Below are 26,706 nucleotides of genomic sequence, written 5' to 3'. Positions count from 1 at the left end.
CGTGCCACAGTGAACAGTCCCAGGGAGATCAACTTGGCTCTGCAGTTCACTGCAGCTCATAGCAAATCACAGGTGAGTTGTTCAGTATGGGTCTTGGGACCTGCCCAAGGCCAGGAGTTTCCCAGGAAGCAGCCTGGAAGCCTGTGTGGAGCCTTGCTTTGCATGATAAAGGTGTTCTCAGGAGGTGTGAAACCGGAACTTCTGAGTGGCAGCTAGACCCACTGTAGGGGTGGGGGCAGTTGAAGGACTCACTCTGACTGGCTCTCTTTCTGTGAATGGCCTTCACTGGGTCGGTTACCGCTGAGAAGCCCACAAATCCATGGTCAGCGAGCTGGTTCATCTGAAGTGGGGAATTGCCTCAATGGTCCCATCTCTCTCTGGCCCTGGCTCTGTGAGCTCACATCTTGTATGGTGTGCATTCTTCCGGTCATTGTCGGGTGTCGTCTATCAGATGCCGTCCACTTTGCTTGGGGAGACAGGGTCCCTCGTTGCCCTGGAACTCAGCAAGTAAGCTATGCTGCATGGCCAGCAAGCCCCAGGGATCTGTCTGGCACTGCTTCCTCAGCCCTGGGATTTCAAACAGGGACCACACCTTGCTTTTTACCTAGGGCTGGGGTCCTGGGACTCAGATCCTCATGCTGAGCTCAACGTCTTAACATAAGCTCTTCCAGGTCCCGGATCTGGGAAGCTTAGGTTCGTCTGTTGGATGCAGCGTTTGCTCAGAGGATCTTAAAGGGGCTCCTCCCTCACTAGGAACCTAAATGGTTCCTTCCTTCCCCAGTGTGTTTCAGTGTGCCCAGTCCCAGGCTGGAAGATGGCCCAGCAGGAAGCTGCTAGGGTTGGTGACTGTAAGCTCCGGTTTCGTGACAAGAACCCCTAGGACAGCAGCGCCTTGGAATGTCAGACTTGTGTATTGGAGGGGAAGTGGGGTGCTCAAGCTGGTTTCCCCTAAACAGGTGCCGGTTGTGACCCGGGCTCTGACCTTCCAGGCCGGAAGCCAGAGGAAGAGGTTCAGCTGCTTTCGGTGGCCCACGGGCTGGGAGGAGCGAGGGACGGATAGAGCTACGACTGGAAGCCACACGGTGGAATGGTGGCAGCCGTTTCCAAAGTTGCGCAGAAGCCAGGCTTTCCGCCCAGCGGCGTGCCAGCTGTAGGACTGGCCAAGGAGCGTGGAGGGGGGTTGGTGGCCGGGGAGAGAGTTTCCCACCAGGCCGGCGTGGCTAGGTGGATCCCATGAAACCAACACCTAGGAAAAGCTATGCTAAAAATAGCCGGGGCGGGGCGGGGGGCAAGCGTGTAACCCAAGCCGGGGCGCTGCTGTCGGGCTGCGCGTCCGGCCTCCGCGCGAGCGCTGCCCGCGGACCGGCCCGGGAGGCGGCCCTCTGCTCGCACCCCGCCCCAGGCGCAGCGCTGCGGCTCGGTGCCCGGCGGGCGGGCGGCCGGGACGCTGCGGGCGGGGATGAGCTCTGGGGCTGCGCGGGCCGGGCGCGGGCGCCCCGCACGTCCCGGGAGCTGGAGCTACGCGCGGCCCGGGCGGAGGTGAGTGCGCGGAGCTGGGGCGTGCGGGACGGGTGCGGTCACCGCGCTGCGCTCCAGGCACACGGCCCGCCTCGGGTTCCCACTCTGGAGAGCTGCATGCGCCGAGCACCGAACTTGGGGCGGCCTGGCTGGGGCTAAAAGAGAGGGATGGTGATCTCGCCCGCGCGCTGCGAAGAGCAGAGCGAGCGTCGCCAGCGCCCTGGGGAATCGAAGCCTCGGGGCTGCGGGAGGTGACTCGGTAGCTCATTCATTGCATCTTGGAGCGTTGGTCTGCTACCCCAAGGCCGCCCGCTCGGGACACTCTAAGGTCTGATGCCGCGGGCAGGATGGGGTGCTGTTAGGGAATTTGAGGGTCGCCACGCTGTTGCTTCCGGCCAGGAGGCCCATCGCGCCCCCACCCACCCTGTGCTTTGGGGCAGCTCCGTTGGAGAAGTCCACGGAGTTAAGCTGAGCGGAGCGCGGGGACACTGCGCCCCTCGTGGCGATGGCTGGAAGGGGAGGGTATCGGGATCGTCCGGACTTCCAGTGGCCGCCCGGACCCTATCCTGCAACGCGGACCCTGGGGTGGAAACAGCGTTGCACTCGGGGGAGACGGTGGAAAGGGGTAGTTGGGCTGCTGTAGGGCTCGGCTCCGACTGTGGCAACGGACCGCTCTGGGGCCCTTCTGACCGAACTGTGAGGGGACTATGCCACGTGTTACTACTGCATTTAATCTTCAGTGGTGAAATGGGTGGAACCCCATGCTCTAGATGAAGAAAGTGAGGGTGAGAGTGGCCTGTGTTGCACAGCTGGAAGGCAGCAGAGGTGCTGACAGTGTGTGCCCACGCTGCCAGTTGACCGCGGGCCCGTTAGAGGGACAGAGGTGTGTTGAGGCCTCTGTGTCCTGCACTGTCCCAACTGTCTTGCCTCAGCCAACACCCAAGTCCGGAAAATAACAAGGCAAGCAAGTAAAATGCCTGGGCGTATTGACAGGGCCAGTCGGGGAGAACAGGAGCTAGGCAAGAGTCCCTTCAGGATGGCAGCCTTGGCCTGGCGGGTCCCAAACATCTGGGCAGAGCCAGCAGAAAGTGCCTTCCTTATTGTGAATGGGAGAAGGGCAGAAGAGCCCAGGGTCCCTGTGAGTGAGGTTCAGCCTGGGAGATGCAGGTGAGAACAAGTGAGCAGACTCTAGCAGGGCATTGTGGAGGCCATCAAGTTCCAGGATCTCAGAGCCACAGAGGGCTCCGAGATCATGAAATTACAGCCCTTATCAATGGTCCAGTCTCTACAAGAGCCCACCCTCCAGGTCACTGACTGCCTGTATGTCTCCCGTGATGGGATTCACCCCTTTGCAGCAGCCTGAGCCGGCTGTCCTGCCACTGGTGGAGAATCTTGTTTCAGTCCAGCCCAGAGCTCTTAGCTGTCAATCATCTGGAGTGACAGGCAGCACAGTAAGCTGCCCTTGGGGATGTTAGCAGCATGCCACTTCCCACCAGGTCTTTGGACTGTGTACTTTTCTGAGTCGGCACTGCAGGCCAGGAAGCGTCCTGCCACCTGCCCTCGGGAGACGTGCCCTGGGCTTTCTTTGTATGCCCCTCACCCTTACTGAGTACCAGGGTGGCCTGGGAACAGAGGCCAAGCCACACAATGAAACTCATCTGCAGCCTGGGCTTCTGGGCCAGCCCTCCCACCCCTCATGGGAAGAATTCCATTTCTGTGTCTGTTTCCTCTACTAGAGCCGTAACAGAATGTGGGGGATGGGCACGTCTGCACTAGAGGACCCAGGCTGGGAACATTTAAGGCAAGGTTGTATGGCCCGGGGCAGGTCACTAAACCTCTTTGGACCTGGGTAGCAGAAAGATAGGAAAGACTTGCAAAAGAGTAAGGCTCCATGGCCTACATGGAGGCAGGTGGCAGGGACACTCGACATCATCTGCTTCTTCTCTTCCTCAGCAGCCTTCCATATGCCACCTTCACCTCATTTCCTCCTGGATTGCCCCCAGTACAGCCCCACCCCCCTCACCCCCCCCCCCCGCACACACCTGCCCAGGACACTCATTTCCCTTCCTTCTTGGAATACCTCCCATTCTGTCCCCATACTCACTGGCTATCAACAGAGCAGGTAAAACTGTGTCCCCTCCCCCAAAGGAACAGCAATCCCAACATGGTCCAGCCCATCACTAAATAACATTCTGCCCCCTCCTATGACTGACCCCCTCGGCCTCATTCGCTGTGGAGCTGTCCCAGTGTACCCTAGACCCAAGCCCAGCAGGATGAAGATTCCAAAGAGCTCCGGGTTTTGTGTTGGGGTGAGATGACCCAGCCATTTCCAGGAAAGTTTTCTTTGGCCTCTCCCTCTCTATTTATGCTTGCCATTCACCATGGGAGCTGTGGCTGGGGCAGCAGAAGCTTTCTAGTGTCCCGAAGTCCCATCATGAAGTCTGCTAATGGTCTACCATTTCCAATGGTAGGAAGTAGGTGAGTACAGGTGGGTAGTGGTTTGCTGCACTAGGACACTTTGCTCACCAAGACTCCACACACCCAAGGGCACCTCATCTTATAGATCAAAGCCCCCACACTGTCCCCATAATGTCTGTGCTATGTGGGAGCTGCCATTTCTGTTTCCAAGGACTGCATTCAAACTAGTCAATTGTGCATATTGGGAAATGACCTCTCTACCCAGACACCCAAAGAGCCAAGGCAGCCATCTTTTCTGACTTGGGATCCCTTCCTCAGGCGTTGTCTTTTAGTGTACCTCTCTCTCTCCCTCCGAGCTATGGGGAAAGGTATGGAACAGGCCATGAGGCTACGGTCCAGGAGCCAGAGGGGCCTGGCGTAGCTGTGGTCAGCAGCGAGTCCCTGCCTCCAGATCCTCTTCCAGGGCTGATCTCTGTCTCTCTGCTGCTGCTGCTGCAGAAGCTTGTCCTGAGTCCAAACTGGAGCAAGGGTGGCTGGCAGAGTGGGGCTGAGGGCTGTGACCTGTCTCCAAACCATATGCTTCCATGTCCAGCCTGGCAGGATTGAAGCGGTCTCGGGGATTACACTGTTGTTTAAGTGGAGCCTGCCCTAGGAAGGCAACGCCCAGACTAAGTTTTGCTCATGAGCATGGAGAGGCTGAGAGAAGCTTGTCTGAGGACCCTGGCCATGCACCCAACACCCGGCTATCCTAGATGAGTGTTTCCCATCACCCAGCCCCTAAAAGAAGAGGCACCCACTGTCTGCTGGGAGTGGGATCCAAGTTCTCCTCTTTCCCTCAGTGACTCTGACCCTCCACCGAATATCCCCTCAGTCCTGCTTCTTCTAGACCAGCGGGGTGAGCCCGTGGGTGAAAAGAATATGAGCTTAGGAGCTTCAGAGCTCCAGGCCTAGTTTCATCTCTCCTGGCCTTTTTAGTGTGCAAGACCAGAACAGGCTTGGAGCCCTGGTCAGCATAAAAGAAGCCAGGAATGGGAGAGCACTCTGCCTACCCCTTCCCTGACCTAGGACCAGGGTTACTGAACAGGCTATGCAACCGACCAAAGACAGGTGAGAGCCATGGTGAATGGCCACACATGTGAGTCACTAGAGATGGTGCACAGGAGACAGACTGAGGAAGCTTCCCCTCCCGTTTCGGCTCCTCCTGCTGGTGCGGGTGCCAGTGACAGAATGGGGGACATTCCGTCCCCTGGCTGCCTCTCACTGCGTCTGTCCTGTCTTTGGTTGCTCCAGGGCTGGCATCTCCGCCAGCCATCTAACAGAGTCAACATTCATGAGCAGGAGTCAAGGCCCCAAACGGCTGGGGCACTGCAGAATGTGACCATTAGGAGCGCCCCTGAGCGGCATTTTCTACATTCCTCGGGGGCCACCCGGCCAATGTGGCCTTGGCCGTGTGTAAACAGGCTGCTCTGGCAGGACCCAGATGCAGCCACTGGGCACCACAGGGGCAGGAGCGTGGAGTGCTGAGATCATGGCTTGTCCAGGCCAGGAGCCAGGATGCTGGTCTGATCCTGGAAGAAACGGCTCTTTTGGCAGAGACTGGGGTGCAGGCGTGGTGGGCACCATCACCGTCCATGGCAGCCTACAAGACAGGGGCTTTTTTTTTTCCACTTACCACACAGCACCCTTTCAAAGTGTAAGGCTCTGTGGGCTTTAGAACGCTCACAGAGCTGTGCAATCATGATCTAGTTCTAGAACATTCCACCCCTCCCCCAACTCCTCCCAGCCTCCAACAACTGCCAGTCTCCTCTCTCTCTCTGCCTCCATGGACTTGCTTATTCTGGACGTTTTGTGCACATACACTCATGCTCTGCGGCTTCCTTTGTCTGGCACCACTCACTGGATGTCATGTGTTCAGGGCTCGAGGAGATGCCTCTGTCAGGGCTTTGGCCTGTGTCCGGGAGGACAGGGTCCTGCTGTGAGCTCCGTGTACCCATCACTGCAGTAGCTGGGCGGTCATTATGCATCCCGCTGCAATTGGACATTTGTGTTCAAGTGTTTGTGTGGGTGTGTGTTTTTGTTTACCTTCCTCATGGAGGTGCTGGGCCCATGGCCACTCAGGGAGAGCCACCAAACTTTGCTTCCCACAAGTCAGTGAGCAGTAGGAGCTCCTCTCTGAGATTGAGGGCCATGGACTGTAGGGGTCAAGCATTGTTCAGGGTCAGATTCCCACTCAGTCCCAGATATCGACATCAAGGCAAAGAGAGCAATGGTCAGGACTGGGTGAGCCATGTCTAGGGGACAGTTCTATGCTGCAAGAGTCTCCTCCTGGGATGCTAGGGCCTCCACTTTCTCAAGTCCTGCATAAAGCATGCAGTGTCTTCCTCATGAGACGCTGAACTGCCCAGACTCCTGCAGGAGACTGGTCCTTGAGGAGGGACCCTAGAACATGATCAAAAAACACATCCTGTAAATCTTTCTCACAGCCTCCTTCCAGGGAGCCGTCTGCTGACTAGGATCACTGTTGAGTTAAAGCCAGGGGCAAGGCAGAGCCTTGGGGAGCCACTTGATACTGGCTCTGAACTGCCGTTGAGTGTGGGAGATCTTCTTGCCTTGTGCCTAGGAAGGGGCTTTCAGAGGTCAGTGACCCATTCGAGCCTGCAGACCTCCATCTGGCCTTGGGCTGTATTCAGGAGTGGCGGACCAAGTGGCCTGGGTTCACACAACTATTGGTGTGGCACCTGAACCGAGCTGCCAGGGATAAGTAATGACGGTCAAAGGGACCCCTGTGGGCCCTAGACAGGAGGCTGCCACTGTATCACGTATTCTTGCTGATGTAGCCAGGGCAGCCATGTCAGGCAAATGGGGGTTTGACAGGGAGAGAGCCAGGCTTAAATGACAGGGCCCGAATGTTGGCATCAAGAACCTCTCCAGGGAGGGCCTGGAAGCCAGGCTGCAGTGCGGGGACAAGCACTGTGACCGTTCACTGTGCCAGGAACACAGGCTGGGGAAGGAGGAGCGTGGACCCAGCAGCAATGTGGGCAAGAGGAGAAAGAAGGACCGCAGGTAGTCCCAGGAAAAGCCAGGAGAACATGGACAGCCTGCCTCGGAGCCCGAGCCGGTGCACACCCGTAGCCAAGGGACTTCCCCAGCTTGAGGGCCCAGAGATCAGCCAAGGGGAGGTGCCAGAGACAAGGTCTGCAGGGGTGGTAGCACTCTACCTGAGATGGTTGTTTTCCCATGAGCAGGCTGCTGTTGTCCTCTTTTATAGGTGAGGAAACTGAGGAACAGAAAACGAAGGGACCTAACCAGGAAAGAGTTATGTCTGCCATCCCAGGAGCCCAGGGCCTGTGTCCTTGTGCACGAAGCTCACTCATAAAAGTTTCTCTGCAAAGTGCTGCTCCAGTGGGTACTGGCCCAAGGTGAGGCCACCAGGGTTGTGCTGGGGTTTGTCCCCTAGGGCTTGCTTTGTGGACCTCAGGTCAGGCTTGTGGTACTTGTACTGCCTCGGCCTGAGAACAGGACGTGGCTGTGGCTGGAACATACTTTATCCCAAAAGTATGAATGTCTATTCACTGCGGTAGTTGTGTGTGTGTGTGTGTGTGTGTGTGTGTGTGTGTTGTGTGTGTGTGTGTGTGTGTGTGTGTGTGTGTTAGAGATCAACCTCCGCCACCATCCACCACTGCTTTTTTGAGACAGGGGCTCTCACCAGCCTAGAATTTACCAGTTCAGCTAGGCTTGCTGGCAGGGACCCCACCTGTCACCGCATTACCCACGCTGGGATTACAAGCGTGCACCACCATGCCTGACTTTTCTTGAGGGTCCTGGGGTTGGAAGTTGGGTTCTCATGCTCACGCGCCTTTCTGACTGAGTCATCGCCCCAGCCCTGGCCATTCATTCTGGCTGCTGTACTTAGTACATTGATATAGAAGGGTTTTACTTTATGAGTTGGTGCTGGATGGTACACTCTCCTTCCACCTCTGTGATTCCCCTTGTCATGCTATCTGCTTGGCTCATGGCTGTGCACTGAGAGTGTCCAGTGCCTTCACCTGCGGACTAACGGTCACAGTGTTCTGCCCCATCATGCTTTTGCTCAGAATCACCTAGCCTGCTGGTTGGCCAGCCTCAGGGTGAGCTGTATCCCTGTCATCCCCTTTGGAGCCCAAGAAGACAGTTCTTGAGGACTCAAGTTTCCTGGGGACCTAGGAAAAGCCCCCTGGAGCTAAAGGTCTCTGAGCTGAGTTTTGAAGGGTGACTGGAAGTTTGCTAAACATTCATAATAGGATAGAGGAATCCAGGAAAAGGAAGCAGCATGTGCAAAGGCCCAGAGATACATCCCTACTGCTGGTCCCGAACCCCTGGTGTTCCTGAACCCCTGGTGTTCCTTGTCCACAGCTAATCATGCTCCCATCTGTAGCAACCCACAACAGCTGAACTCTATAGTGATGTTACAAATTAGCGAGTGGAATGGAGCTGTGGGCTCCGTGTTACCCACTACCTATGAAAAGCCAGCAAAGCCATACATGTTGAGAACCTATTTTCTTAGTTTCCCAATAGAGAGACAGGATGTAGCAACGTGGGGAGAATTGAGGTGCCCAGAGTATATGCGGAGTCCCAATGGGGACTGCATTGTCACCAGTGGAAGGGACTCAGAAGTGTTCTAGAGCAAAGTCAAGTCATTCTGGGACAATTTAGGATCCATGTGCTATGAATTTGGCTGTCCATGTCCCTCAGCCCTGGCATCCCTGGTCTGGGTCTGCCTTTGAGTAAAGCCCTTGGGACAGCAGGCCGAGGGGCCTATGGACCAAGAGAAACCTCCCAGATTGTGCTGTCTCCATTGCCATCCTAGGAACATCATGATCAGTCTGGGGGTCACCCTAACAAATGAAAGAGTCCAGGATCTGCCTCTCAGTCTGACCCACCCTACTCCAGAGAAGGCTTCTGGATCTTCAGGGAGTCAAGAGTCTGCATTCACAAGCCTTGCCTACAGCCACCTTGGAGGCTTTCCTGTGAATTCTCTCACTGTGGAGCATGGGCAGTAGTTGATCTGGGAAGTCTTAGAATGTCCAAACACTATGCAGGCGCTGCTCAGAGCTGCTCAAAATACAGCATAATCTACTCAGGTGACCCAAAGGCAGAAGCCGTGGGTCACAGACATGACAGGCCTAGCATGATGCCTTTGTTATTCTTTTGATTTTCTCACTCGTCCCCTTTCTCAAGTTCCTGGACCATGACACCAGTTGAGGGCTGTCATCCTTCAGTTAGGGACCCAACCAAGCCCTGGGCAGAGGAGCCTCTGGGCGTGGATGTGGGATGAGCTGGGATGTGGGTGGACAAGTTGGTCCCTACAATCTCAGTAAACATCTGGCCACAGGGCCCGGCAGGAACCTGACCTTGTGGGCACCACTCAGATGGCAGCTGTGACCAGTCTATAAATATATTCTGAACGACACCAGCCCACATGCATTCCTGCCTCCGCACCCCAAGTGCCCTCCCAGCGGAAGACAGGCCGCCAGGGGCCTTGCGCCTGGCCAGGCAGTCACTCCTGGCAAGTGGGAATATGTCCACCCTGAGGTCAGCTCGGGGCTTGCAGCATCCGATTGTTATCTGAGTACCCACAGCCTGCCCAGCACCGGTGTCTGCATTTAGCTTGGGGAAAGGCTCCCGTGCCGGCAGCCTGCTTTTCTTGGATGTCTAGGCTGTGTTTATGCCAGACTGAAGCCTGGGGAGTAATTAGAGTCTCCAAGGGGCCTGCCTGCCTTGGGTGGCCAGGGTCTGGGCACCAGTGCTGGCAGAGCTAGGGACTTTCTTGGGGAAAGGGTAAGAGTGGGTTTGGCCCAGGCTGAACCGCCAGCATTCGGCAGGAGGGGGCTTGGAGTTGGGTCAGCCCTGAAGCTGTAAGTTTTGTTGAAGTAGTTACCTCTTGGAGCCTCTAGATTCCCGCATTCATCCGGAGGTCACAGGCCCCGCCCTTTTGAGCAGGGTGAGGCTGGCTGCTGCTCTAAAAGTCTGTGCACACCGTGGGCTGGTCCTGGAACCTCATGTGATTGTCCCAACAAAAAGTAGATCTGGCACTGTCACCGGACTCTCACTCAGGGGTATGTTACATCCATGTGTCTAGCCAAGGTCACCAGGGCTCCCAGAGCCTGGGCAGGAAGGATCACATCCTCACCCGCGCCAGTTAGCAAGATGGATGCAAGATCCGGTGTTCTTAAGTTTTACTGACTACATGAGGAAAAGAAATAAGTGGCAGGGCCTTGACGGATGTTATTTATAACCCAAACTGCTATATTTCTCATGGAATCTGTGTTTTTAAGTATCTGAGATAGGTTTTCTTTTTTTAACTTCCAGCTTCAAAGGCAAGGGTTTATGTATGTTGTATCTTGGGAGCCACCCATAGCAGGGGGCAATGAGGGGCAGATCTGGGGGACACAGGACAGATAGCCCAGCCCTGGCTCTTCAGGCTATTCCTAGAGTTGTCCCTGCATGGCATCCCCAGGACACCAGCTGTGCCTTGTCACTGACTTGGTTCTGCAGCAGAGGGGACATCAGGCGTTCAGAGTGGCGCTGGAGTCTTTTCAGTGTGGTTCCTCCTGTGGTCTGTGGTCACTGCAGACACCGTGTCTACTGTAACCTTGACCCTCCAGCAGCCTGTCCTCTCCCCTCCCCCCTTCTACAGGTGCCTTTACTATGCCTCGTCCCCTGCAGCAGCTTTACCTGCACCAGCTTCTCTCTTCTGGGATCAGGCTTTACTATCAGCTTGCTTCATGCAGCTCTGGGGTCCCTCCCATGGTTCCCCTGGGAGTGAGTCATCTCCCAGGGGACTTTTCATCTGAAGAGAGAGTTTCAGAAAACAGAAAGTTTCTCTTATGACTATGGTAAGCCTATCAGGAAGCTTCCTGGGTAGGTGGATCGATACATTTCATACATCCTTGTAAACATGTATAATTATGTAGCTATATCCTATGCATGTTATTACCTAAATAACACATAACTATAGGTACATGTATATTCTGTCACACATGTGTACCATACATTTTTATTATTCCCGGGTTATTGAGTATGCCATTCTTGTCTATATCAAACATTGTGCAGGACTTTGCCCCGATTTTTGGTGCCTGTCCCTTCATAGTCACCCTGTGGCAGGTGACATTAATAACATGCCAATTCCCACTTGGGGATCAGGGGATGCCGTGTGACACTCTGGGATGCATGACCTGCAGGCACACAGGATGACTACTAATGCATAGATTCTAAAGTGAGTCTCCTGCACTCTGCACTGGGTTATCTGCAACCCAGCAAAGATACGGGGGCCTGGGCCTGGGGCAGATTGCAAGCAGTCAGCTTCCATCTTAGGCCTGGGTCAGTTAAAGGCGGGTGCTACATCGAGAGATGTAGTGCTTTGTCTGCAGCACTGTGCCCGACTGATATGGCCCTAGCTGTGCAGGTGGACTTGGCAGGGCAGAGTGAGTCACTGACAGTGTCCAAAGGGCAGGACAGGATGAGGTCATCTGCTGCTTGCGCCCAGGTTCCCACACTCAGCACATAGAGGTTCTCAGAAAGCGCCAAGCTCATCTGTCATTTCTAGGTCCTGCTGTACATTTGACCCTGTCTCCTTTCTCTCTGCGACCCTGCCCTTTAGTTGGCTGACCTTGTACTCAGGGGCTCAACTGTGAACAATAGAAATACAATTCAGACACCACAGAAGGGGAGATACTGTCTTAGGGTCCTGAGATACGTGCACTGAGGGGATTTCAGACAGAGGTATATCCAGGTTCCCTGGCAGCATTCCCTTTCCTCTGCTCTAGTCTCCAGAGACCCCCTTGAGAGGGTCAGAGGCTACACGCCTCAACCAATCACCTGATGCACAGTGGACTAGCTCTTCTGCAGCTAGAGAGCGTCTGCAGCTCCCTGTCATTTCTATTTCTGAGACCTGTAGTGTGATCAGCCCCACCCAGGGATCCAGGGTGGGCGTGCCCCCCCAACCTTGCACTTCTTTGTCCCCAGATCTCTAAGGCTGTTGTTTTGACCAAGATGTCTGCCGGGGAAGATACAGGGTTGGGGAAGAGAGGCTGGTTGGTGAAATCAATCTAGGTCCGGAGGGCAAGAGTGTGCCTCTGCCAAAATGGCAATATTAGCCATCCTATGGGCATGAATTTGGTGCAAATACCCATGGGAATGTGTGTCACTTCCTTCTATGTATGTTGGTCAAAACAGGTCAGGGCCAGCCTGGATCCTGGGAAGGGCACAGTCTCTGTCTTGACTTGAGGTGCTACACATCCTTGGTACACATGATGTTCCCTGTGAAGTCACCAGGTTTGAAGATGGCAGTACTAGGCTTGGGTGGTGTAAAGTGGCCTGGGGCATAGAGGGACATGAGCACATGGAGGGGCAGTGGCATGGCAGAGATGCCCTTCCGTGACACAGGAACCTGATGTCTGCACTGTCTGTGATGTCAGCTCCATATCTATACATCTACTAGTCCGTGCCTCGGTGGGGGTGGCTACAGCAGATGCCCTCACCTTCCCCTCACTGAAGTCTCAGGCTGGGTAAGTAGAAGCCAGGACCCTGGGCAGCAGCCTCCTCCCTCATTGCCTTTCCCCAGGGCTCTGCCATGCTGGGCTTAGCAGATGTGCAGATGGACTGAAGTCTGGAGCAAGAGAATAAAGTGGTGGGAAAAGCACCTTCCAGTCCCTGCTTTGGCCTCAGGTGGTAGAAGCTCGGTGGCTCTGCCCCAGGATGCTGTGTACTGTGTACCTGCTGCTGTACAGGTCTGGACCTGGATTCTTTATGGAACCAGGAACCCAGGGATTATGTCATTGCTGCCTTGGCAAGGATTAATGCAAGAGTCAGCCCAGATGTGGCAGAGGATCATGAGGTCAGGGTAGCATTTAGGGCGGCATCTTTTTTGTGGGGTAAGCACTTCTGTCACTGTGTTCCAGGACCATTGCTGAGGCCTGGAGTCTGCAGAGAGCCTGGATTCTAGGCTTTAGAGCCTGAGTTGGATTCAGTGCAGGGAGAGATCCTGAGCTTCCATCCTTTGATGGGATGGATGGATGGATGGATGGATGGATGGATGGATGGGTGCGTGACCCTAAAACACAACCTTTAAGACCTTGTCTCCCTATAGCCCTGCCACCAGGACTCCAGAAAAAAGCTGCATACACTGCAGCTCACAGAATGGCTGATGGCCTAGCCAGCTGGGACAGCAGCTGCTCTCCCAAATGGCAGACAGGCCAGGGCCCAGGCTCAGCCTCTGCTTTCCTAGTATTACCTTTTGGACTGTCAGTCAGGCTAGGAAGGAGCTTCATCTGGACTGCTGTGGGTCATGAAACCTCCAGCCAGTTGGCCCTCTTAGAGTCTGAGATTGGGCTATTTGGGGGCAGTCCCACCCTAGCCCTGATGGACTGGGGACTTGCTCCTGTCCATGCTAAGTTCTTTGCATTCTGAGCAGACACTGCAACAGGACTGCAGACTCACAGATGTGCAGCAAGAGGAGGGGCCTAGGGTACCTGTGGGGAGAGGGTGCTACATGGCCATATTGCATCTGAAGAACCCCATGTAGATGGATGTGTCCCTGACTCAGTTTACCATATGTATGTGTTTATTTACCCCAGCTTTGACTCCTTTGCAGTATGTGGAGTCTGTGCCTGCACGAAGCTGGGCTTGCTCATCTCTCAATTGGCTCCCCTAACCACTTCATTTTCCCAGAGGGGAAACTGAGGCCAGAGAGCCCGCCCAGAGACACTGATTCTTTTAGGCTAGCCCAGGGCTCTGCTCACCAATGGCTGTCTGTGGCTGAGAACAGGAAGCCCTGCGCTCTAGGGAGATGGCAGCAGAAACTACCAGCCGTTTACATCAGAAAGCAAAGCTGTGAATGCAAGAGAGGGGACAAAAACTGAAAACACAGAGAAGAGGGGCAAGGAGGAGCAAGAAGGGTGTGAGAGGCAAAAAAGGAATTGGGGGCCAAGCTGGTGACCATGTACGAGGTTTTGCCCCTGCCTCACCCCTGGAGTTTCCTGCCTGGTATAGATTCACCCTGGCCTGTGGTGAGCCAAGGACTCACTCCTATACATGAATCGAATGTTTTCCTCTGTGTGTCCATCAGGGTGGCCACATGTCATGGCTTCCCTGAGGCTCCATCCTAGCTGACCAAGTCTTTCCTGTGTTAACTCAGTTTGATGGTTTGACGGTCTCTGAACCCCCCTAGACTGGTGCATGTCCCTGGGGATACACAAGACTGTCTCAGCTGCGGTGAAATCAGACAGGACGGTCATGGTGACCACTGTCGCACACACCGCAGGCCGGCTGCTGTCTGAGGAGCAGTGGGAGACAGACAGGGAGATGCTGCCATCCACATCACCACAGTCTCACACCAATGGGACTTGATTGTGGCAACTCTGAATCCTTCCAAAAACAGCCAGGGCTTCCCCAGTGATGGTTGTCCTCGTGTTTTTACTGTAGGTCATTTTTAAACTTTTGAAAAAGCAGCCATAGGGGTATCTCATGCCCCACACCCGGCCACCAGACAGACAGGTGGTACATCCTGAGATGTACCTGACAGGCCTGAGAGACGGGGCTGACACCGCATGTGTGCTGACAAGCTACCAGCATGAGTTGGTCACCTGTGCAATTTCAACTAAAGCAGTGCTGGTAATCTTTCCCCTGCCTCTTGGAAAGAAGAAGGACCATGAGGAGACCCTACCCCAGACACAAGGCAGGCTCTGGGGCCACCTGGAAACTCGTGAGACTAGAGAATTCCTGAGCACTCACACATGGGCCAAAGCATAGCCGAACACGTTCGCCAGGTGGCTTGTGCCTTCTGGGTTTGTGAATGTGGGGTGTGAACCAGAGGGATGCTATGGAAAGGAGCCACGGACCACCAAGGTGAGGCAAGCAGGTGTTGAATGAGGTCTAGTGTGGTTGTGAGGCTTAATCCCCATGGCCGTGTAACAGAGCCAGGACACAGCAGTGAGCACCCAGCAGTGAGTCCCCACATAGGCTCAGGTTTGTGAGACATAGGAAAGAAGAACCCACCTCAAAGAAGGTTTAGAAGAAAGCATGCAGCCTGGCTTTGGGGGAGTCCTTCGGGTGTAGCTAAATCCAGGTGCTCAAACATGGCCTGAGAGAAGAGATTGGGAAACTCCTCAGAGGAAACTGGGAGATGGGAGAGGGACAAGGGACAGATACACACAACGAAGGGCCTTTTACAGCCACAAGGACATGCCAGGTTGGAAAGAAGGCAGAGAGAATAGGAAGACCCCTGAGTGCAGAGTGGCAGCCAGAGCCACACCCACCCACCGCGTGACTGCTCCAGCCACAAGCTCTCTTAAAAATACTGCAAGCCCACAAGCCTGCCCAAGCTTCTGTAGAAGCAGGAGAGACGTGCCAAACATGGCACCAATACCTGTGGAGTGGCTGTTCTCACACTGTCCGGCATCTCCATCACTGCCTGTTTCCCCCTCACCCAGCATGTAGGCATCCCGGCCCAGTGGACCTTGCTACAGGGAGTATCCAGGGAATGGACACAGGTCTGCAGTGAGTTTAGCAGAGGACAAAGGATTTTAGAGCCGCCCCCGACCCCAGGAAATGCCAACAGATCTTGAGGTCTCCAGACCCCAAAGCCAACCCTTCTGCACCTCCATGGTGGGGAGCTGCCTCCTCTGACCTGTCCCTAGCCCTTTCTTCTAAAACCTTCCCCCACCCCTGCCATTGCCCAGGCCAGACCTGCCCTCTGCTCTTGGCCCAGAAGCAGAAAGCCCTGGAGCTCCATGTGGCCCTGTGTTCCCCCGACCCCCGCCCTGACACACCCCAGAGCTTTTGGCAGCTGGAGAGCGCTAACGTGGCTGAATGGCTTTGGGGGACTTTGAAGGAAACTAATTAAAACCAGCTGAGATGTGAGAACTGGGAGGTGGGGAGCCAGGGGCGCTTTCCACAGGATGTGGGGGGTACAGAGGCCCTCACAGTGGCCCGCTGCCTCTGTGCTGTGTCCAGGGAGCCTTGCTGGGCACCTGTCCCACCTCGTCCACCTCAGCCCAGCTAGAGGAGGCACTGGCAGGGATTGCCCTTCTCTGGGATAGGGGGCTGACCACAGGAAATGGGCAGCGGTGCGGTATGTTTTGGGGGCCATTGTGCATGTATGTGAGCATGTGTGTCACGTGACTGTGTTTGTAAGTGTGCTCATGGGATGTGTGACTTTCAGAGTGGTCCTGTGTGTATGTGCCTCAGTTTACCCTCCATCCAAGGGTACCCTGCTGCATTTGCTCAACTGGGTGCTGCCCTCCATCCCAGAAGGACCTGTGTGCAGGGTCAGGGTGAGCCATTCAGCTTTGTCAGCCAGCGCTGTGTTCACAGGACTCTTCGGAACAATCGGCCCTTGGACTTTACATTGTTAAAGCGTCCCCTGTGTGTGCCCGCTGTCCAGAGGGGATGATGTGGTGAGAAGACCCCCAGTGTCCACCTCCACGGGCACTCTCCCCTCCCTGACTGTGCACACCCAGGCAGCAGAGAGCTCTGATCGGCTTCCGTGGCTAGGGCCAGAACTAATGTCCATGTTAGTTTTCCATCTCACTTGACCACCGTATCTGACAGAAGAAAAAAGGACCGGTTTCTTTTGACTCACACTTGCAAAAGGTTCCTTCCCACCCTTGTGGGGAGCCTGGCAGATGGCTCCGTTCATGGCAGTGGGAATGTGGGGCAGAGGCCGTTCACATCACCATGGACCAGGAAGCAGAGAGCACAGCAGGAACCAGTGGCCGATACAGCCTTGCATGGCCTGCTTTGGTGATCCACTTCTGCTAGCCAGGCCCCACCTCTTGGAGTTCCTAGAGCCTCCCAAAATAGCTGGACTCAAGGCAAGAGTCTATGGTGGAGTTTCAGATCCAAGCCACAGCAGCATTCCTCTGTGTAGACCCACCTGGGTCTCCCTTTCCTTAGTGCAGCGTTGGGTGTCTCAACGAGCCAAGAGGAGACTGGCTGCCTCCCCAGAATCCAGGTAGAAGAAAACCAGTGCTGAGCAGGCCTCGGCTTCACAGCGAGGGCCAGCGAGATCTGTCATACCCGTTTTTCTGGTGGGAAAAACGGACTCTTGAAAGGAAGTTTTTGTCATTGTTTTAATTTGAGCTAGACAGGTAGCACATGCCTATAAAGGCTGAGTTATATACATAAAGAGGGAGTTTCATGTCCGCTCTAGAACATAATGAGGTTCTGGCTCCTGTGTCCGCGTGTGCGTGTTTATATGTGTGCATGAGCGTGTGTGAGAGAGACACACAATCTCCTGTAGCTGAGAATGACTTTGAACTTCTAGTCCAGCTGCTTCTTGTGAGTGCTGGGATTACAGGTGTGCACCACCACAATTGGGGTTTATTTTCTGGGTTTTTAAAACTGTGTTTCTGAGAATCAAACCCCGGACTTCATGCACTCGGGGCAGGCACTCTCCCAGCTGTGCCCCAGCCCCAGCCCTCCACTGTTCTTAAATTACCCCCTTTTGCTTCCCTCCAGTGCTGGGCGAGGAACCCAGGTCCTCACTCATGTGAGATAAATGGGTTTTGACTATACCCTACCCCTACCTACAGCCTGGCCACATCCATTCCATTTTCAGGCCCATCTCTGCCACCCTAGTGCAATGGGGACAGACGAATACACAAACCGTGGTGAAGCCACAGCCAGCATCATTGAGAACTGTCACCTGCTCAGCGATGTGTCTAAGAGGCAGAACACTTTTCAGACCTGTTTGCAGGTGGCACATGAGGCTCAGAGAAGCCGGTCAGTTACCTGTAGTTGCTCAGCAAGACAGTGCAGAGCCAGTTCTTGAACTAAAAGCTACCAAGAAGGATTAATGGCAGATGCGTGGGGCCAGGGCCCTATTATTCTCCAGGTTTTCTGTACTTTGGCTGATAAAGACCAGACATCAGGACCACGCATCAGGGACTGTCATCTGAAGTTAGGTCCCTTGTCTGTGTGATAAGTCACATCCCAGGCCCTCCGGGAGACCGGGTTCGTGAACATGTGCCGCCATGCCTTCCGTCTTGGCGGTGGAGCGTCACCTCCAGCATGGCTTTGGACTCCCAGAGCAGCAAGCTCTGCAGGCTATAGGTGCACAGACCATCCTGGCACCCCTCCTGCCGCTCTTACGTGAGGTGACTACTCCACTACCTATGTTAGGACCCCGCGCCCATGGTTACCCTGTAGCTACCCCATTCGGTTTGTGCAGGGTCTGAGCTGAGTGACAGGGGACTTGTCATGACCTGGGCTCATGGCATCTATTCAGATGTGGCAGCACGGTGAAAAGGTGTTACTGCACCTGTGATGTGGAATACACTGATCAGTGTTGGCGAGTGTGTGTGTGCGTGTGTGTGTGTGTGTGATACTCCGCCTCTTCACCACATGCTGTGAGGCCAAGATTCGTTAGAAGAGTTCTCAGAGACCACTGCCTCTCTCCTGTACTCACGTCCCTTTGGACAGAGAGTGGCAGACAAGCTCACTGTGACGCATTCCCTTTGTCCCTGGTTGCCAGTAAGCTCCGCCCGTAAGGCATTCTTCAGGTTGTAAGCACTTTGTGATCACCCTCTCGAAGCTTGCTTTTGGGCAGAGGGAGTGCGGGATTTGAAGAAATGGCTGGAATGGGAAGACTAAGGAATAAAGGGGGAAGCTACCACCGTGGGCCGTTGTGAGGACAAGCCTCAAGAAGGCCAGCTGACTAGAAATCCATCTTGCACTCATTTATAAAGCACCAGTGTATGCACAGAAATAAACTATAAACTCCCAGCTCCTTCCTCTGCCTCTTTCCAGCCTCCTGTTCTCATGGGCTTCTGAGACTGCCCTGTCCTTTGCCTGGGTCCTTCCATGTGGGGCCTCAAGCTGGGCCCCATCCTCTTCACCTAACTCCCAGGCCTCTGTGCACCCCAGCCCAGCAAACAGCCTCCAACTGGAAGAGGAAAACACCACAGAGAAGAAAGGGAGGCAGAGCAGGGGGGAGGAGGGGAAAGAGGGAAAAGGGAGCTCCGGCCAACACAACCCTGCAGGCCATGGAGCTGCCTGAGAGATGAATGTTAGCCTTATTCAGCAGCACCCCATTTCCCTCAAACGGCCCCTCTGTAGCCAGCTGCTGGGAGCTGGGGCTGAGCCCAGTGAAGGGCATCCCTGCTAAGGCCCCTCTGCATGAGTGGGTCACATGACCCATGACCACAGTGTTGTGACCTGGAGTTGTTGGGACCCAGATTCAGGTCAGTGTGCCAGGTAAGGAAATTCCTGGCCCCATTGTGCCTCAGTTTCCTCACCTGCAAAAGTGGGGTGGTGACAGGGCCTTGAAGAGCCCCACAGAGCCAGAGTGGGTGTGTGGGCCAGGGCTCAGTCGTACATTCTGTGACTTCAGCAGGACCCACAGCGGGGATGCAGGCTGGAGACCCATCCACGCCGGGGCAGGGGGAGATCCCAGTGGGGAGGAGTGACCTTGTGATAGGAATAGGAAGACCTCGTGGTGGGAGGGGAGACGGGGACCCTGAGGAAGGGATGAGGAACCCCATGGTGCGGAGGGGACTCAGTGTGGATAAGCAGACCTGCTTAGCCTGCAGAAGACCGTAGTGGGCTTCAGGAGATGATGCGCTGATGACGCGCTGATGATGTGCTGAAGGCTTCGTGTGTGCTGTGTGCACTCGTGCCTTGTACCACGTCTTGCATGTGTTTCCTGGGTAGAGGAGAAAGCTGGAGCTCTGGAGACAGAGCTGTTTGGAACAGGACGTGTGGCTCCAGTCAGGGGCCTTCACTGCTCACTGGCTGGGCGAAAGGCTTGAAGCAGCAGACAGCAGGGATAGCCTGAGCTGCTGGCAGCTTGGCAAGACCCAGGCTTCTAAGTCCACAGAGCCTGTCAACCCCCAGTCCCTGCCACAGCCCCAGAGCACACCCTTATAGGGCCCTTTCCACAGCCTCTGTGCCTCCTTTGGCACATGGCCGGGCACCCGTGAGCTCCGCTGCACACACAGCCTACAAGGTGCTCCTCCAGTAAAGGACTTCCTGCCCCAACAGCAGTTGTCAAGTCCCTAGAACGTTCCAGGGAGGCCTCTGAGGGTATCCCAACTGGGCCAGTGGGACCGCTCAGCCTCAGTCACAGCAACTCCATTACCGAGGCGGAGTGTATTGTATTGTGTGGGTCAATGAGTGAGTGTGTGAGTGAGTGAATAAGTGAGAAAGCAAATTAATAAACGAGTGAGCATGTATGTGAATGAATGAGTGAGCGGGTATGTGGATGAGTGGGTGAATTCGTGCATAGAGTGAGTACGCGAACAAGTGAGTGAGCAGGTGAGTGTGTGGATAAGTGAGCACTGAATGAATGCATATGAATGAGAGAGCAAGGATACGAGCGTGTGACTAAATGAGTGAGTGAATGCATGGATGCGTGAGTGTGTGAATGAGCGAGTGGGGGTGTGAGTGTGTGAATCAGCTTGGGCAAGCACAACTGGACCTGTGTGCCTGCAGGAAGTTCACAGACGGCAAACCACAGGCTGAATCCAGCCGTCGGCTTCAGCCCACACAGTAGTTATTTTGTTTTAGGTGAATTCATTGCCAGCTTTTAAAATGGGAAGGTTTCACTTTAAAACTTGGATTTCAGACTTTTCCTGAAAAAATCAGGATGCCTGCTCTGTCCTTAAGCTTCCTGACAGCCACCAGCAGCCAGGCTACCACAGCACCCACCAACCCAGGAGGGCCTGGGAAGGGGGAGGCCCAGTAGTACAGAGAGGCGAACCTGGGCATCTCCACAGCTGCAGGGGTAGGTGAGGCATCCGTCATGCCCTTTCCTCCAGCACACGCTGGCCATGTCCTTTATCCCGGGCAGCGTCCCCAGCACTGGAAGACACAGCTGTGCCTACTCAGAGTACAGTGGCAGAACAGGAGCCGAGCAAAGCCAGGGACGGCCAAGGGTGGTCACCCAGAGAAGGTCAGCACCAGGGAGGTGAGAGATCCTGGACATGGGTGGGCTCAGCAGGTGCCTTTCACGTAGAGACCCAAAGGACAGCAAGAGGCAGGACACACCTGCAGCCACATAGATGGCCCCGCAGCGTCACTGCTCCTTCCCTCCCCAACAGCAGCCCCTCAGCGGCCCTTGGCGTTACAAGCCTGGATGGCTGGGATATCCAGCCTGCCCAGGGTTCCAAGCCCCAGGATGCAGAGGAGCCACGCAGACAGCAAATTACGGGCTGCGTGGGGCCGCGGCACTGGGAAGGACTGTGGTAGACCGGAAGAGCTGGCAGAGGGAGCTCCGGGCTGTGTGACGCCTGCTGAGGCCTGGGGGGAAGGACATGGTGAGAGCTCATCCTGTCCACCTGTAGGCCCAGGCCTCTGCAAAATCATGCATGGAGGGGCAAGGTCTTGGGGTATCCTGCTGTGGTGGCATTTGTGCGTTTGGACAGTCTAGCAAGCCCTGGCTGTGTGTGTTGGGAGCAGGCCAGTCTTGGGGCTATGATCATCTGATGTGGAGAGAATTGGGGGTAAAGAAAGGGGTCCAGGGTCAGTGACCCAGCTGAGGAGTGTATCTGGGAGCAGAGGGTAGCCTGGTTTTGCTGTGCAGTCAGGAAAGCCCTGGCTATGAGAGGAGGAGTCTCTGGGACCTCAGAGTCCTATCAGCCCCTGTGCCCTTGGACCCCTGGGAGGAATGGCAGAAGGTGCACATGGAGTGGAATCCTGAACATGAGAGACAGAGAGACAGACAGAGAGAGCAGAGAAGCCAGGGGAGCCATGGGTGAGGTGCGACTTCCAGGAAGAACACAGCGAAGAGGTGGGTCTCACAGCCAGTAACAGGAGCATGTAGGGGTATTAGGGACAGGCCCATGTGACTCAGCAAGATCAGAAGCAAAGAAGGCTCCTAGGAGAGGACAGTGGGCAGGCTCTGCAGTAGGAAGCCAGTATGGGAGGCCAGAAGGCTTCCCCTGCCATTCTTCCACCACTGATAAGAATTTTGAGACCCATTAAAACTAGTTTAATGCGGAAAAAGAAAAAGAAAGAAAGAAAGGAAGGAAGGAAGGAAGGAAGGAAGGAAGGAAGAAAGAAAGAAAGAAAGAAAGAAAGAAAGAAAGAAAGAAAGAAAAGAATCGGCACTGGGCCACCCCTCCCCAAGCTAGTATAGTCAGAGGGTCACATGTGACATCCTGGGCCTTGAGACCAGGGCCGGTTACAGCTTCACAGGAGCCTGGGCAAAGGGCAGGACCAAGCCTGGGTGATCCACTGGCAATCCTCCATCTCCCCAAATGGTCTCTCTGATGGCATTCCCCACCCATAGAGATTGACACTCTTAACTGTTCCCAGACATCATTGCTTGGCCAATCGAGAGCATGAAGCCAGGCCACTAGAATCTGCTGCCCAGTGATTGGGCGAGGCCACAACAACCAGTAACAGTGGGCTAACTGGCTGGTACACCCTGACTAGGATGGCTGCCATTGAGAAGGCCCCTCCTCAGAGCCACTAGGAAGTTCCTGTCCCCAGAAGCCTCAAATCCTGCTCTGTGGCCTTGCAAGAGGCACTTGCCTCTCTGTTCCTCACCTAGGTAGTAAGGAACAGCAGAATGTTAGAAAAGATGGATGTGGCAGCCCAGGCCTTGAGCCATTGCTGGTTACAGCTGGGCTGGAGCGTTGACAAAGAGGGGCCATTCCTGTTGGCGGACAAGGCTAGGCTCACCCACTGCCTCCCTTGGCCTCTCAAACCTCTGCCAGATCCACAAGGGCCAGCCCCAGAGGACAGAGGGAAAGCTGGGTGTGGCTCAGAGCATCCCATCCAGGAGCCATGTGCCATGGGAGGCACCCATTTTAGAAGTGAGCACATTGAGGCCAGGACCCCTAAGCTGGGCCTGCACCACAGAGCTGGTTGGGATGCTGCCATGGGAGGGGTGCAGCCATGCCTCCCACGGAAGATCGGGACCTTCCTCTTGTTCCCCAACCCAGAAGCAGGGGCCCCTCAGTCTCACTCCACAGACAGTCCCTGGGATTGCCACCACAGTCCAGGCAGCCACTGAGACCAGCTTGTCCAGGAGCTGGCAAGAGGCAGAAATGGTGGCTGGAGCCTGAGAGTGGCCACAGCTGGAGAGAGTACAGCCTGGGTGACAGCGTATGACCTGGGGCCCACACCCGCTCTCTGAGCCTCCGTTCCTTATCTGGACTTGAGGAATGGGTGCTCGCTTCCAGGAGTGTGGCTGCAACAGGGACCTCCCTACCCCGATTGCCTCGCGTGAGCTTGTCCACACACACACACACAGTCGGCCAGCACTCGGAGGCTTCTTCCTGTAGCCAGGCCAAGTTTGTGGCTCCAAGCAGTGCCAGCCTACTGCCCTGGCCTCCACTCAACCTCCTCCAGCCTCTGATGACCCTCACATCCTCAGGAAACAAAATTATAATCACCTGAAAAAAGGTAGCTAGGTTCAGGAATGAGATGCGGCACAGGAATGAGAACCACAGGCAATTCTTCGTGGAGTGTGTTAGCCTCATTCCTGGGGACACATATGCTGCCATTGTGAGCCTCAGGAAGGAGACAGGCACAGATGATCACCAGGTCACCTTGTTCCAAAAGAGGGACCCCTAAGCTCTGCAAATACTGTCTCCTGCCACTTACCCCAGGCAGCCTCAGCCCCCTCGTCTGTGACCTGGTTTGGATACAACCCCCAGCCTGTAGGAAGGTGGGAAGGTATCCAGGCCACCTCATGTCCGCCCTCTTGCCACATCACACACTAGATCATGAGACTCTGTGTGGCATCATGCGTGCTTTCTACTGCATGCCTTGGCCCAGCCTAGGCTTAAGACCACTGAGAGAGCCAGGCAGTGCAGCCAGGATAATCATGGGAGGCACTCTGGGCTATCAACCCAGGTGCTGGGGCTATGGAAGGCAGGTGCAGCCCCCTCAGTGAACAGATGTCCAGTCCAGGTAGAGCCCAGGCTGTCCGTGTCCTAAAGCATGACCCACAATGGCCTCACTTGGAGCTCCCAGGACCACTGAGCCCAAGGATGCTCAAGACAGCAGTGGGAAATGGCATAGTGGCTAAGCTTTGTATTGACAGGGAGATGTGAGCTATGTGCCAGGGCACGTGCCCTCTTGCCATTGGGCACCTCTAGACACAGAGTTAACCCTATGCTCCTTGGTGCCTGAGAAGCATAAGCAACTGGCATGGGCCTTGGAGAGCTATATCATGAGCTTGGGCTGTTGCAGCACACACTCTGGTTAGGGAGGACTTCCTGGTCTGAAGGCTGGTCCTGGGACGCTGTAGTTAGCAGAGGACCCTGGGTGCAGTCACTGAGTGAGGTCCTGGCAGTCTTGTGCATTGCTGATATACGGAGTCTGAATGAGCACCCCGTCTCAGGACCAGCATCATGCCTCTGTAGCACAAAGAGATGAGCAGCGGGTGGTCGGTACCTGGCCTTGCCCCATGCCAGCTCCCAGCTGTCTGGGAAGTGGTGTGGCACTGCCTTCAAGCGGGAAGCTTGCCTTGCCCACTGCTATACCTCCTTGTCATCTTGGACAACATTATTGTCCCCCCCACACTCCCTTATCTCCCTCCTGCTAAAGGATCTCAAATATGCGCCCCGATAAGGCAGCACAGTCCCTGCTTCCCAGCCCCTTCCCAATGCCAGCCTCTACTTTCCCCGGAGTAATTAAGATAAATGCAGCTGATAAGGTGCACCGTGTTCTTAAGCGCACCCTCTGGGCCACATCTCAGATATAATTTTACCTGCAGAGGTTTATCTGAGCGCTCGGGTAACAGTTTGTAAGGAAAGCGGCAGCTTTTGAAGAAACAGGAAAGAGGAATCACTGAAAGAAACATCAAGGCATGGCAACTGCAGCCCCTCCCTGGGACGCTGGGCAGCTCGGGCAGCTGAGGGGGCTGCTGCCCAGCTTGGAGAGAAAAGGAATGCCCCACCCCTCCAGGGATGCTGGGGCCAGCTGGGGATCTTGGGTTTGGATCTTTCCTCCAGTTCAAAGAGGTCCTGGCCTGCTGAAACCCATACCAATGCAACAGCACTGAGAGGCTTTGCCAAGAGCCCAGGCAGGGAGAGAGCCCTGTTCATGCTGCCTGTAGTCTTTGTACCTGGACAGGGAGCCAAGGACTGGTGCTCTAGGCCTAGGGTGCTGGTAGCAGAATGTGGGTACAGAGACCAAGGACAGGGTAGCCTGAGTTTTACCACAGGCTGACCAAGTGAAAACAGAGCTCAAGAACTGGGACCAGCTGGGGTAGAAAGCGTGAGGATGCAGGTGCCGAGACCAGGGACCCTGGCATTGTTGGGTGCCAGAGACACAATGGCACATGCTGCCTGCATTTATGTCACTGCTCGACAATGTTCCCACCATGTCATCTTGGGCAAGTCACGGGCCTCTCTTAGCCTTTATTTCCATCATCTATAGCTGTTTTGTTGCCCATCTTTCCAGTAAACCTGGAAGCCACGAATGAACAATACCTCATGCCTGCCTGGTACAGCATCTGGTGTGGATGTAGACTAGTGGATGGAGGATGGATGGAGGATGGATGGATGCATGGATGGATGGATGCATGGATGGATGCATGGATGGATGCATGAGTGGGTTGACAGATGGGTGGTAGATGGACAGATGGGTGGGTGGATGGAAGGATGGTAGGTGCATGGGTGGATGTTGGGTGGGTGAATAGAGCCCTCTGTGGCCCCTGCCAGCTTCCACCTCTTCCAGCCTCTGCTGCCATCTCAGAAAAAGGCCAAGCTGCCTAGAACCTAAAGCTGTGAGGAAGCATGTGTCCCTCCTGGGCATGTACCACTGAGCACCCATCCATTCAGCAACAGCAATATGAGAAAGGTCCTCAGGGTCTGGTCACCTCTGGAGCCAGGAGTGAAGGTGTAGCTGGTGTCTCACAAGGCTACAGCCCAGTGTTCTCGGTCCCAGTCCATCAGAGGCTCAGCTGGGCCCCAGTCCACCACCTAGGTGGTACTTACTCCAGATGCTCACTCTATGTCATTCCTCAAGTGTGCAATCAGAGAGCTGGGGTATGGCCTGCACAGGGTCAGAAGATGACTTTTGTAGACGTTAGTCCTCTCCTTCCACCATGTGGGTTCCAGGAGACACACTTTGGTTATCGGGTGTGGTGGCAAGTACCCTTGCTTGCAGCCCCTTGGCAGCTCCTTTCTGTATTTGAAACCATATATCTCTCCAAATTAGGAATCCCACGGGCCACCGCCATTCAGGTCACCTTCACCATGTGCAGAGGCCAAGGTAAGAGCCTGCCCAGCATCCCTGGAGGCTCTGGACCTGGAGGCAGCCATGGGGGGGTACAGAGGAGGAAGCTAATGGGATCTTGAGTGCTGTGGAGTAGGTGGGCACTAAGGCTCACGCACAGTGACAGCAAGTAAGGGACAAAGTTCCCTTGGGGCTCCCAGCTCGTGCAGGCAAAGCAAGGGCTTTCTGGAGGAGACAGGGCACCCCAAATTCTAACACACTGTCCTCTCTCTCTTTGCAGCCAAGAAGATCCTGTTCCCCAGGGAATTGTCCAGACACCCAGTGAAGGGCGCCAGATCCCCAGGTGTGTGATGAATACAGCAAAAGTGTGTATGGAGAGCCACCACCGACTGGCGGAGGTGCTTGTCCCCGAGGCTCCCTCCACTCCAGAACACCTGTTCCTATCTCCTGCCTAGACAATAATTTGGGGTGCCTGCTGGCTCCTTGAGAGCTCTGTCCTGGAGCTAACGGGCAGTCTGGAGCTCTGAGCAGGGTAGATAGTGGCATCATCTCGGGCCACTGAGACCGAGCAGACCTTCAGCTCTGACAGCTCCTGGG

General features: G+C 55.1%; 1 protein-coding gene across 1 annotated transcript in view; it reads left to right on the top strand.

Moving 5' to 3' along the window:
• The first annotated feature begins 1,428 nt into the window (after positions 1-1,428).
• Znf469 (zinc finger protein 469) overlaps positions 1,429-26,706 on the top strand; it is a 38,849-nt gene continuing 13,571 nt past the window's right edge. The window contains exons 1-2 of the mRNA XM_060391846.1: positions 1,429-1,539; positions 26,390-26,452. The gene's annotated coding sequence lies outside the window, so the exon portion shown is untranslated. The remainder of the gene's footprint in view (positions 1,540-26,389; positions 26,453-26,706) is intronic.

Source organism: Meriones unguiculatus, chromosome 10 (assembly GCF_030254825.1).
Source record: "Meriones unguiculatus strain TT.TT164.6M chromosome 10, Bangor_MerUng_6.1, whole genome shotgun sequence".
NCBI classification, from domain to species: Eukaryota; Metazoa; Chordata; class Mammalia; order Rodentia; family Muridae; genus Meriones; species Meriones unguiculatus.
The sequence above is the reverse complement of the archived record's forward strand: the minus strand, read 5'-3'. Positions and strand labels throughout refer to the sequence as shown.